This window comes from Chlorocebus sabaeus, unplaced genomic scaffold, assembly GCF_047675955.1.
Source record: "Chlorocebus sabaeus isolate Y175 unplaced genomic scaffold, mChlSab1.0.hap1 unalloc_scaffold_255, whole genome shotgun sequence".
In the NCBI taxonomy this organism is placed as follows: Eukaryota; Metazoa; Chordata; class Mammalia; order Primates; family Cercopithecidae; genus Chlorocebus; species Chlorocebus sabaeus.
Window position 1 is genome coordinate 208,607 of NW_027327543.1, and position 13,730 is coordinate 222,336.

A 13,730-nucleotide genomic window follows, 5' to 3' on the forward strand; every position below is an offset into this window, starting at 1 on the left:
TCCGATTCCAGATGTGCTGGTACCAAGGAGAACGTTCAATGTCTGGCATTTATAAACGGTATCAGTGGGTTCTCCTGGGACTCCCAGGCAGCCGCACGAGGGACGGAGCTGTTGCCCTGTTACCCCGAGCCAAACAAGGCTGAGAGGCACACACCACAGGCCACATCACACTCGAGCACCGACTGACACTTGCTTGTTCGTGTGTTAAGAGTTCAGGGTACAGGCGACAGACAGGCCTGATCTCAGTCATGGGACAACAGTGACTGCCCACAAGTCCCGTATCTAAGCCCCGACTTGCCCATCCAGCCTTCCTTCAGGAACAATGCCCACCTCACAGTGCAGCCATGATCGCTAAGTCAGCACGTACATACACAACCAGATTCATTGCAATTGTGCTTTCTACAACAAATTAATACAACCAGGCGCTATCATTGAGACTGAATAACCAATATTAGAACAGAAGATCAGGCCAGCGATTGTGGCTCAGACCTGTAATCCCAGCACTTTGGGAAGCTGAGGTGGGTGGATCACTTGAGGTCAGGAGTTGCAGACCAGCTTGGCCAACATGGCAAAACCCCATCTCTACTAAAAATAAATTATCCAGACATAGTGGCACACACCCTGTAACCCCAGCTACTAGGGAGGCTGAGGCATAAGAATCACCTGAACCTGGGAAGTAGAGGTTGCAGTGAACGGACATTGTACTACTGTGCTCCACGCTTCCAGCCTGGGTGACAGACCAAGATTCTAGTAAAAAAATAAAAGGTCAAGATGAAAACTGATTGCCAAGGTCCATGTTCCATAAACTTCAAACAAAGTTCATTAGCTGGTACTTGATCAAGTTGTTGATTTCTTCATTACAATCTTGTATATCCTTCTAACACGGCTCAAAATGTTTACATTTGAGCACACCTCGAGTATAACAAAAAATAAAGTGCCTATATTTCATAAATGAGCAAGTTCCAGTAAGACTGCATCCTGCTCTAGTTAATCCTTTGACAACGTAAAACTGAACCATCCTGACATAGCACTGACACATGGTACAAGAATAATGACCTCCAATTAAATCGCTAGATTTACAGAACACATAAATATAGTTTATCACTAATTCACCAGCGATTAGCAAGATTTTAAAGGAAGAAAAAGTATCGGGACTGTAACTAGGAATAAAGGCAAAAATAAACACGAGAAATTAGTCACGTTTAAATCAATACCCTTTCTGTGGGGCCGTAATAAAGTATACACAACAGGTGTGCAAGCTGTCATGCTAAGCTGTCACCAAGCTCTCTATGAAGGTGGTAAGAGCGTACCAAGTCGCAGAACCTCATATTCCTATTTAAACGCTACACAGCCAACACCACACTCGGCACGCAGTGAGAACTCTGAAAGCTCTGAGGAACGCATGATGGGATGAAGGGCCTCAGTCCTGCCATCACCCTGCTGCTTATTAAAAATATAAAACAAAGCCCTGCCTTCAAGGTGCTCAGATCTAACTAGTACAAAGTTTTGCTTTTGACAAGTTAACTACGAATGATGAAGACTCTCAACAGCTGTGCAAAATGTAAGGCAACCTAATAAGAGGAACTTGGCTGAGACTAAACCCAGAGATGGTTTTTTAACCACAGAAGAGGAAAGAACTGAAGAACCTTACAGAAAGTTGACAGCAATTTCTATTTCTCTATGGTAGAACCTGGAATTTACCTTTGAGACAAACTGTCCTTCTGTTCTGAAAAATCAGATTATTCTTGCAATCCTCCATCAGGACTGAAATTCCCAAAGGCATGGAAAACCAAGTACTAATTTTAAAACCCCCCCAAAAAACTACCTATGATCTTAGATGTGAGATTTAGTGTTCTCAAATTCCAAATTTGGAAATATTTTGCACAAAGTCCTTATTTTCCCTGTTTACTTGAAAGCTCTCTATTCTTTTGTCCTAAATATCTTCTTTCTCGTCCTTCCAAACAGTATCTGAAGATGAACTTACATATCGTTTCCAATGTTAACAAAGAAGATACTGCATTTGTCACGAACTGTTTATATTCACAACTCTAGGACGGATTTTGCTACATCGTGAGGAATAACACGAGGCAGGAAATACGCCACGAATAAAGAACAGTAGAAAGTGGACACATTTCCTGATGAGTACCGATTTCTCATTGAGCTGCTGACAAAGTTATAATACAGAAAGCTAGACAGCTGCTCTGTTAGTTCTATGTCACTTAAGTGACCGAGTCATTGTTGTTTCGGTTCCCTCTCTCGTCTGGGGATGAGACACACCTCACAGAGCTGTTTATGATTTCAGGAACACACACATCAATGAAGTGACTATTCCTAAATCATTGCAAAGGGTAGAGTAACCTGCCAAATTTCAACTAGGTTGCAACAAACAACTGTTTTCATCCTACACTCTCCGATGCCAACGAGATGGTGCATTCTTGGATCCCTGCGGGAGCCCTTTTCCTGGTGCCATAGAGCACACACACATTTACATCCACTTAGTGTACGTATATGATACACTGTAACACATGTACCTTCATAGAGCGTACACACATCCGAATATGTATAGTGTACATAAGTGCACTACATGTGTACAGAGTGCACACACATCCAGATCCATGTAGTGTACATGTATAGAGTGTACATCCAAATATATATAGTGTACAAACAAGTCCACTACGTGTGTACAAACATAGAGCATACACTAGTCCATATAGCAAATGTACACAGGTACGCTAAAGTGTATGCACACGCATAGCATGTACACCCATCTATATGCACACAGTGTACACAGGTATACTATAACCTGTATGTACATGCATATGGCATACACATGCACATCCGTATGTACACAGGTATGCTATTTGCTATATGTATACACATACATATAGCATGCATTCTTATCCAATGTACGTAGCTGCACTACAGCATGCATACACATGCGCAGTGTACACATAGGCACATGTATACAATGTACATCAGTACACTAACGTATACAGCATATACACATATGCAATAGTGTACATACATAAGCAGCATGTATATGTATCAGTGTGTACATATCCAGAAGTTTATTCAGTGTGCATAGTGTACATGCATGCTTGTGTGCACATATGTATATATACATCTGCAGAAATAATGTGCACATACCCACACGGTGTACGTACACAGGTATGTATATGGCATTAAATACATGCATGTATGTACACATGCAGAACAGATAGGTGTCCAAGTAGTGTGCATATAACCATAGTGCCCATACACACATATACACGTGTACATGCATGCCTACAGCATGCATGTGTGTAGGACACATATGAAGTGTACATACCTATACATTGTAAATACATGCACAGTGGAAATGCACGTATAGGTACACCACATACAAACATGTACATTTATACAGTACACATATACCGAGACCCAGAACAGGTCATGAGTATTAACACTGCAGAAAGGCTTCCAGTTCTACCTAAGTGAATTTTTTTTCAAATAAAAACAATGGGAAGGGCACAACCACTTTCCCTCAGAGTTCTGGGCCTGACCGTGGAAGTTCAGAGGTTTCCTAATGCAATACACATCAGGACTGACTCACGATGAAGAGCTCCTTAAAAATTAAAAATGTGTCCTCATGTTTTGGCCTTTGAGACAAAGCCTCTTAATCGATTTCTGACTGAATTTGACTCACTGTGCTCTGGCAGATTCTTCATTTTCTGGTGAGACAGATGAATGTCCCATGGTGAGGGCAATGCCAGCCCTTTCAGAGTCAGCTTCTCGAGGACCGATGTCTGACAGAACACAATCCAACACCATAGTAGGATCCTCCACCCAGCCACTTAGACGCTTTCGGGTACTTACTCTGTCTGCTCGTTTCCCTTTTTTGAATTCAGCTGGAGGGGAAAAAAAACAAAAAATCAAAACCAAAAACAAACAGCCCAAGTGTTTGTGTGTCTGAAAAGTTAATACATCCACATCCAACTTTCTAAATGAGACACGGCAGGTATGATGGTCACCGAACAGTGGCCACTGTTGACAAAATACAAAGTCTTCTGCGAACAAGAACGAGTTTCTAGGAATACAAAAGTCAAGGAAATTTACTTCACATATTAAAGCTGTCAAGGGTCCTCATCAAAAGTGTACTTAGAGGTTTTCCTTTCAAGTTATTTTTGAAGATTTTTAAGTTGCAATACTTAAAAGCCTCTGGGAAAAGAAAGGATACAGGTATCTGGAAGGTTCATACTAAATGATTTTCATGTCTTTTTGATAAAGTTAAATAAGGTCAGCCTTGAAGTAATGGGTTCCACTACTCTGAGGCTGTGGATGGAATCCACAACACCACGAGACAATTGAATAAACAGCAAGGCTACACACACAGGACACAGGCAGTGAGCCAGCCTAACTAGTTGTCAGCTTCTGGGTCAGTTCTACCCAGTTCTGCCCAGGCCCCACTGGAGATGAAAACCTGCCCTTTAGAAGCCTTCAATCCCCACCTTTCAAAATCTAATCCTCTTCAACTGAGGCCCAAGTCCAAAAATCTACTGACATCTTAGCCCTCGATAGGCCAGCTGTCCCCTAGCCTTTTTGGCACCAGGGATGGGTTTCATGGAAGACAATTTTTCTGGGTGGTGGTTTTGAATTGCAACTGTTCCGCCTCAGGTCAGTCATAGGATCCTCATAAGGAGCACCTCCGAGATCCCTCACATGCAGTTTGATAGGGTCCCAGCGCCTAGAACACCGGCTTATGATAGGGTCCCAGAACCCAGGAGAACATGTGGCTTATGAGAGGGTCCCCGTGCCTAGGAGAACAGGTTTTAAATGAGTTGGCAAAGCCAAAATCCAACGGATCTACCACTCCAAAACAAACATACACCACTGTCCAATATTGATGTGAGCCAAAAACATGGAAGTCCTGAGGGCCCACACTGACCACAGCCAGATGCCACTTCGGCAAGAACCAAGCACGTGCCTAAAGATCACCCGTGATGACCCAGGAGAGCAGCTTTGAGCAGAGACAAAGGTGAAGGAGAGGCATATGGGCCAGGGTGCTGGGTGTGCCCGTTTTTGTGACCTCACTGAGATTGCTGACCTCTGGCCCTTGGTGTCCATCCTATGGAGGAGGTAGCCCCCAAATCCCTGCCTCCCTTCAGCACTGACTGAGGCGGTCCTGAAGTCTACCCAGGGCTGAGGCTGCTTCTAAATCCTGTTAGCTGCACACCCACATAAAAAACAAAAAACAAAATATCAAGTATGCAGACAGGAAAAGAAAAATATGTGAATCCTCCCTTATTCAACAGGCATTTAAAAAGTAACAGGGAAATTGTGATAGGCTTTAAACAACCACCAGCTATCACGTCGTGTTGAAATGTTTTAGCTAATCAGGAACACGTTTACCAAGCACCTGTGTGTTCAGGAAATCAGTTGACAGGTCCCAAATAACCTCGGAGCTTACGACCTGACCCCCACTCATGCGCATCACCTCTCCAGAGGAATGAGCTCTGGACACCTTTCAAATGGTGAGGAACAGGAACAAGGGTAGCTTTCCCTCAACCCCACAAAACAAGCTCGACCCCAAGAAGCCTGGAGAACAGCAACGTTTGTTTAGATGTTTTCCCACTGTCCTTGTCAGAGCAAACATTCCCATCCCACACCACCCAGTGTTTAACTCTCCCTGGGATACCAGCAGCCGTCAACCCTCAACAAGCTGGAAACAGAGGCCAAGGTGACAGGAGGCCTCTCTCCATTCCCTACTGAATTTGCTCAGGACACGGATGTTCCCAAACACATACAGCCCCGAGTATTCCACACCTGGAGAACATTCTAACAACAGACGCCGCAAAGATGCTCCCCTAAAGAGAAACTCAGTTTCTAACTTCCCTTAGGGAAAAATATGAGACCCAGAACTTTCCAGAAAATCAAGTGTGGGAGGAAGCCACTCACCTCTGGCACTTCCTAAACCTGCCTTCCCGCAGGTGCTCAGGGATGTCCCCCCGATAGCCCCGTCCACCCAGGATGGCAGCAGGGCTCAGGCAGCCAGCACCTGGGCAGCTGGCGAAGCAACCCCAGAGTGAAAACGCCATCCCAGGCACCATTTCCTGGAGCCCCTCAGCAAGAAAAACAGAGGTGGGACAGAACCGAGGGCTGATTTGAGGCTAGGGAGCCACAGACCCGCACAGCTCAATCATCAGACATGCTCTTCTGTGGACAGGGCCCAGCCCATGGAGAGGCCAGCACAGAGACCCTCGTGCCGGCTCCACGAGCCAGCGTCCTCCAGGGCTGCAAGTTTGTGATCACAGCTTCAGAATTTGGTTCCAGAATCGTCCGGAATCAAAGACGCACCAAACTGTAAAGCTGCCAGGACAGCAGGGCCCAGGAGCAGGCCCAGGGGAGGACCACGTAGAAACCCCACACAGCATACACGTGTGTATGCTTACTCCACACATGCCACCGCTTCACCCAATACTATACATACAAATGCATGTATGTACTCCATACACACCCTCAAATACACTCACCAAGTATGATGCGTGTACACACTCCACACACCCTCAAATACATACGACACACATGAACATGCTCACTCCTCCCACACCTGCTAAATACACTCACCACACACGCACAAACGTGACACACGTGCACACTCATTCCAGGCATCACACCCCTCACTAAGTACACAGGTGCACACACGCCCAAGTCCAGAACCTGCAGACTCCACAAGCTTTGGTTTCCCCCACTGTTTCTCTCATCACATGAGATCCACACACAGGTGTCATTTACTGACATCTAACACCCGGGGAGGCCCTTAGACAGAACTGCAGTCACAAGTCGGCTTCATTCAGGCATTCATCACCAGCCTCCTGAAGCCACCTCCTGTCCCCACGGGGAGCAGGGGCCGAGACCAGAGACGTCACTGGGCTTACAGATCCCCAGCCTGGCAACCCAGCGAAATCAGGAGGGCTCGGCCACGGCCTTGGAGGGAGATGGGTACTGGCTCAAGTATGCGGAACATAAGTCCTCATTTCCATACAGTGTCACCTACGACAGCGTCAGGTGAAAGCCAGTGGTTTGGCATTCCTGGGATAGACAGTTCTGTAAATACAAGGGAAGCTTTTTACTCCTCTCCTCTGAACACATGAGGTCCATGGTCCCCCCTCACATCTAACACTGGGAATCCAAATCGGTGACTCCTTGTCCACCTGAGGACCACCCAAGAGGATCCACACACCTGCTACAACAGCAGCAGCACACCTGGTCTGCAGGGGAGCAAAGCAAATCCCACCTTTATGACTAAAACTGGATTACCCTGACACTGGCAGCCTGCAGTGTGTATATCGTCGAGCCCCCACATCTGTGCCACCTGCAAGAGGAACATAAGCCCTTAGTCCCAGGTTCTCAGGACGGCCTGTGAGGTGGATGCTGGCACCCTTCTCATCTCCCAGTGGAGAGGAGAGAAGGCCAGGGTCAGGGCTGGTGTATCAGGAGGGTCGGGATTCAAACCCCATCTGCCTCACAAAGCAGCGCTTACCATTCAAGTGACTTCTATCATCAGCCTTAAAATGTACCACAGTTACCAGCAATTCTGAGTGCTGTTCTTTGGGACGTCATAAGCAAACATTTTGTTAGAAAGATTTTGCCAAAACTGCTTTCAAAATCCTGTGGTATGAAATGACTAATGAAAATTTGAGCTATGAAATAAAGCACATAGTTAAATGAATCCCAAAATGACTATCGCAAAGGAGGCTTTAACTTGAAGTGAAAAATATCCTCTAAATGACATCAGCCAGAATTATCTTCAATCATTACTGATCCCATACGCTTCAGGAATTACACAGCATCATCTCAGATATGAACTTAAAACCATTAGCTGAATGCACATTTCAGCACAAAGTTCTGCTATAATAAGCAGCACAGGCTTCTCTGGAGAGGATTTTAATTGGGACTACAAACAATGTGCACAATCGTGGTAAGAGGTTTCATGCTGGCAGTTCTCCAAGGTGCGACACAGAAAAACACCACTAACCTCGAAGACACCTGTGACATTGTAATGACATGAGAGACGATGTGGACGGACTACTGTAAATATTTGAAAAGGAGAAACAATGCAAGGAAAGAATTGTGTCAGTTACCCTTTACATTCTTAGAAAAAACGATTTTTCCTTTGGGATGATTTAAAAGGAAAATGACATTTCTGAATTTTTTTTTAACTTTTCTTTCTGAGACAGGGTCTTGGCTCTGTCGCCAAGATTGGAGTACAGTGGAGCAATGGCAGCTCACTGTAGCCTTAAGTGATCTTCCCACCTCAGCCTCCAGAGTAGCAGGGACCACAGGCACGCACCACCACACTCAGCTAATTTTTGTTATACAGATGGGGTCTTGCTATGTTGTCCAGGCTGGTCTTCAACCCCTTGGCCTCAAGTGATCCTCCTGTCTTATCGGAAAACAGACATTAGAGCAAATACATTTCTATAAGATTTTCTACCTCTTTTCACTGGGGAAAAAGGTAACTTGCCTCCAAGGGTCGGAGACAAAGACATTAATGCAGACAAGAGCGCTGTGCATCCCGGGAATCGCTACACCACGAGGCACGGCTGTGCACACCGGAAGCAGGAGTAACACACGAGGCTAGCACAGGCCGATGCTGGCCCTCTCCAGAAGCAGGCCTATCCTTCCTCCTTTCCTCAGCCCCCTCTCCCTTCAGGCCTCAGTGGCTGCTGACAGGGGAGAGGTCACAACTAGAGGAGGCTCTCAACTCCACCAGGGACAGGAGCCCCGGACGCTGGGAACTAAACTACTGCCCTCCGCATCCACCTCCTTCTGGTCCAGCCTTCTCAGGAGCCAGGCATGGCCACTTTGACCCTCTTTCCCTTCTGTGGCTCCTACAAAAAACCAGTTCAGTGAGCCGAGGCTGCCTCGCACTCCAGGGATACCTGGCACAGGCCCCCTCCATGTCCTTATCCAAGCTCCTGGGGCCAGAAGGGTCTTGCAATATTTCACTTTCCAGTTGAGCATCCCCAGCCTCAAATCCAAAGTGCTCTAAAGAGCATTTCCTTCGAGTGTCATGAGGAAGCTCAGAATGTTTCAAGTTTTGAAGCATTTTGGAGTAGGGACTCTCAGCCTTAATTTGAACCTCTTCAAGGAAGCCACACATTGAAGCCCCCGATGTCCACCCTACACAATCCCAGCACACCCTCTGAAGTCCTCAGTAGCAGATTTTCTTTCTTCAAAAATAACCACAAGTCACAAACTCACACACAATCACAGAAGGGGGTTGTGGACACCCGCACAGATGATGAAATTTAACTGTCACATTTTTACCTGGGTAATTTAAAGTCATTCCTCAAAACACACCTATTATACTGAGTTGCATATTAAGGTGAACACACACAAATCATTTCAGGGAAACAAACGTCACTTTGGGCTGCGTGTGGTTTCTTGACTCCCGTGAATAACTCAGCGTTCACCCTCACTTCTGGATAAGGGAGACGATGCAAAGAAATCTGTTAAAACAAAGACATGAAAACAAGTTTAAGAAGGGTTTGAAAGGTTCCTCCTGTCCCCCTGGAGGGGAGAGAAGGACGCCTGGAAGGCTCACGGGGGACAGGAGCACAGCCTCCTCAGTGTGTCATGGACGCTGCCGCGCCAAGGGCAGAGGATGATGCCTGGAAGGCTCACAGGGGTGGGAGCACAGCCTCCTCAGTGCTTTCTACACTCAGCAGCTTCAGAAATTCCTGCAGAAGCAGAACACATGAGAACTGAGACTGGAACACCCCAAAGAAAGGGACGAGGGGTCAAAAAAACCATTTGATTGTTACCAAGGAGCGCGGGCATGATGCCGCTTCAAAGACCGTGTGAGAAGTCACTCATAGGCGTTTCAGAAAATAAGGGTAGCGCGAGATTGCTCGATCAGCTCAAACAGGCTGCCGTCCCTCAGGCCATGAAGTCCCTGAGATGAGCCTCTCACTGAGCAGAAGTCACTCGCACCTCTGCCAGAGAAAGGACTACAAGTTGACACATAACCTCATGAAACCTGGGCTTCAGCCCGCCGACAACAGTGAGTCTGACACGGTACATCCTTCCACATGGTTAAACACCACAGGGGTTCATCAGACAACCTCGAAGGGCTGTGTCTGTCCAGCTCCTTTACCAAGTTCTGGATTTTTCCTAATGCACTATAAGCAGCATGTTCCAGTAGAGACGTCATTAACTGACTCTGGGTCCTCTTAATTTTGAAATTAGAAACACACTTGGCCAGGGACGGTGGCTCATGCCTGTGATCTCAGTACTTTGGGAGGCTGAGGCAGCTGGACCACTTAAGTCCAGGAGTTTGAGTCCAGCCTGGGCAACATTGCAAAACTCCATCTCTACAAAAAATACAAAAATAAGTCAGGCATGGGGACACGTGGAATATGTGCCTGTGGGTCCTGGCTACTCAGGAGACTGAGGCAGGAGGATCGCTTGAGCCTGGGAGGTTGAGGCTGTAGTAAGCTGTGCTCACACCACTGCCTGGGCAACAAAAAGGTATTTTTTGCCTGTCTCAAAAAAACCAAAGAGAAAAAGAATTATATACCTGAGTAGGCCAAAATAAAAGAGGCCTTGTGGAACAACCTGAAACACAGCTGCAAATTCTGGCAGGGCCTCCCCTGGCTTGTTTTGTGGTAAGTGTAGGACCGCTCTGAAGAATAGAACCCCAGGCACCTTCCGAGACTAGACCTTACAGTACAACTTCCCTTCGCTGGACAGAACACTGGCCTTGGAGCCTGGGACACCCTGGGGCAGTGCCACCATCCGGAGGCTGCCATGGCACAAACAGGCCCTACCATCATGAAGCCTGGGACGTCCGTCAGAGCAGTGCCACCAACCCGAGGCCGCTGTGACACAAGGGAGCCCTGGTGCCACTGAGAGGCTGCACAGCAGGTCCAAGCCCAGGTCAGGAGTGAAGAGGCTCCACATCCTTTCCATCCCTCCAGCTGAGTCCACAGATGTCTTGGGGCAGAAATGCATCACCCTCAATGTCCACGGGTGAGTTTTTGGACACAGAATCTGGAAGCATAAAAGATGGTCCTGGGCTGGTTGGTTGCCAGCTCGGATCTGTCCTCTTTCCACACAAAACCTGGCTCACACCAAGCAGCGTCTAAGTCCTGGAAGACCTGCTAAACACAAGTGCAGTTACAAAGCGGAGAAACTAGAAGGGGCTGGGCTGTGCTCCAGTGGCACCAGCGTTTCTCAGGAAGACCCCGGGCATGACAGGGTCCAGGGCAAGGGCTTTCTGGGATCCAGGACATGGAACAAGAACCCATTTCCCGGTCCTGTTGAATATGAATCGGCTAAGGGCCGATTCCCTCCCTCGGAGGACTGAGCACCGCCCCACAACACCTTGGTATGGGTATGTTATTACATACGTTGGTATGGGTATGTTATTACCCATACCAAGGAAATAACAAGCCCGTTACCAGCAGGAGGCTGGTGATGAAGACATGAGGACCAGATGAGCACGAGGGATCCCGACAGATCATCCCTGGCACCGAGCAAGGGGCGGACAGTACCCCCTGTTCCTGACGCATCAGCCCTGGCACTGAGCGAGGGGTGGCAGCACGGCCTGTGCCCCTGCAGATGCAGAGGGATGTGAGGGGGGCGCAGGCTGGGCTTGGAGGCTAACTCAACCACCTGCGCTTGCACTTCCGTTCCTCATGGCAGGGAGGCGAGGCACAGGCAGCATTAGGGCTCACCTTGGCCCTGGGCTGCACTTTTTTCTGCTTATGAGTCGTGCTCGCTTTACATGGACAGGCATAGCTATAATAACGATTCCCTGATTATTTCACTGCTTACATAAAGGGCTTTCAGAATTCACTTCCATCCTTAGGAAAGGTGGCCAACACCAGGCTGTCTCCCTTAAGATGCTGTGTCTCATATAGGGAAAAAAAATCAAGAGAAATCAAATAAAGGCCATAAAATACATCAGTTTCAACACTAAAATTTAATAGTACGCTTAAATTGAAGATGAGTTAAGTCACATTTCAAAACCTCTGAAAGTACAGTTACTGGGAGGGAATGGTTTGCGACACACAAACACAGCTCTGTAGAAGGGCCCAGGCTGGATGAAGGCTCAAACATCAGTGCAAGGAGAAAGTCTGAACAAACTCTCTCCTGCCCTGCTGCTGTCCTCTTCCAAAACACACTGGTTATCTGTCAGTTAAAACTAGGCCTAGGGAGGTGGGAGGCAGGCCTGGGAGGGTCACCTAGCATCCAAGCTCCTCACCCACACAACTGCACCAGGCTGAGCTGAGCAGCACACACAAACACAACTAATTCTCCCCAAAAAGAAGACGGAAGGCAGCACACTGCCACACCAGGTGCCCCGCAGATGAGAAGATTGAGGGGAGCCAGAGGTACCATTAATCTTGCTTGCATGGTGGAGGGAGAGGAATAATGCCACTCACTTGAGTGTTGCACAGTTCTTTCTAGCACTGAGTGGCAGAAAACAAAAATTATAGATGCTTCCTCAGATAAATGTTTCTGAAGAACTGAACATAAATTACGTTCAGGAAATAGCATTATGAATGCCTCAAGTGCTTCTGTTTTCAATAATCCCAGAGTAATTCTATAAACCTGGGAATCAGTCTCACCCAACTCCAGGATCACGGCCCAGGTGACGTGGGCACACATATCCTGAAGCTCCAATGCTCAACTAAAGTGGGGCGAGTGAAAATGATCCTGGGTATAATTTACACGGACCCAGGAAGGTAGCTGAGCCCCAAACCCCTAAACTAGGAAGACCAGCGTCCTTCAGGGGCCTCACCTCTGTCCTTTCCCAGCCTCTGGGAACCAGCACTCTGCTCTCTACTGACACAAACGCCCCTCCAAGGTACAACCAGGAAGATCATCATTCAAAACTGAGGAACGCGGCAGAACAAAGCTGTCAGGAGATTTTAATCACCGACACCACTTGTTACATGACCCAAAGATGATTCAAATCCCAGGCCCTTCAAGACTGAATGTTATCTATACTTAAATGCATTTCATCACCATATTGGGGGGTTATTCCTTTGTTTTGCTGCAAATATATCCAACTGCTGTAAAAGGAAAAGGCAATTTGTTAATGAAGCTTCTTGGAGTGTCTCAACAGGCCTCGAGGCAGGATAAAAGGCAGGACCTCCTGGCAGAAACGCTCAGCTCTGAGGTCAGGTGGAGTTCTTGAGCACCAACCAAGGCAAAATAAGGTCGAAGACCACACCACACTTTCCTCAATCACATCTTCATTCCACCTTTCCTTCTATTTCTCACGACTTCACTGGCAGAAATTGTGCTGAAAGAAAATGGAAGCACACACATACATACGAGACCCTACAGATGCTGAGAATGGGTGCAGCCATCACAGTCCGAATGTCCTTTCAGGGCCATCTGACCTGGCTGGGATCCAAGTATCCAAGTGCAGGCTTGTATGTCAGACCCGTGAAGCCAGGATTAAAGCCACTGAACGGTAGTTTTCCATCCCACGGAAACCGGCCTTGCTAGGGGCTTCCTCGGGGACCACTGACCTCACGCCACCACCCCTCAACTACTTCAACTAACCTACATCATGGCAGAGGCCTCCCTAGGCAGACCAGCCCTGCCCAAGTCCTGCTTCATGGCAAACCCTCCAGGCAAACGTCCTTGGCCTCCTCCGGGAGGCTGTGCTCAGAAGGTGCCCTTATTTACTTCTGTGGCTCTGAGACATTTAACTAGAGCCCAACACATTT

The 13,730-nt window shown here is 47.4% G+C and overlaps 1 long non-coding RNA gene across 7 annotated transcripts in view; it reads right to left on the reverse strand.

The window, feature by feature from the left end:
* Positions 1 to 13,730, reverse strand: part of LOC119622944 (uncharacterized) — a 157,297-nt gene that overhangs the window by 82,346 nt on the left and 61,221 nt on the right. For 3 of the 7 annotated variants that reach the window (XR_012092329.1, XR_012092326.1, XR_012092325.1), the window contains one exon: positions 3,894 to 13,297. The exons of 2 other annotated variants lie outside the window; for them this stretch is intronic. This is a non-coding gene — a long non-coding RNA (uncharacterized lncRNA). 2 more of the 7 variants (XR_012092333.1, XR_012092324.1) reach the window with 1 other exon arrangement.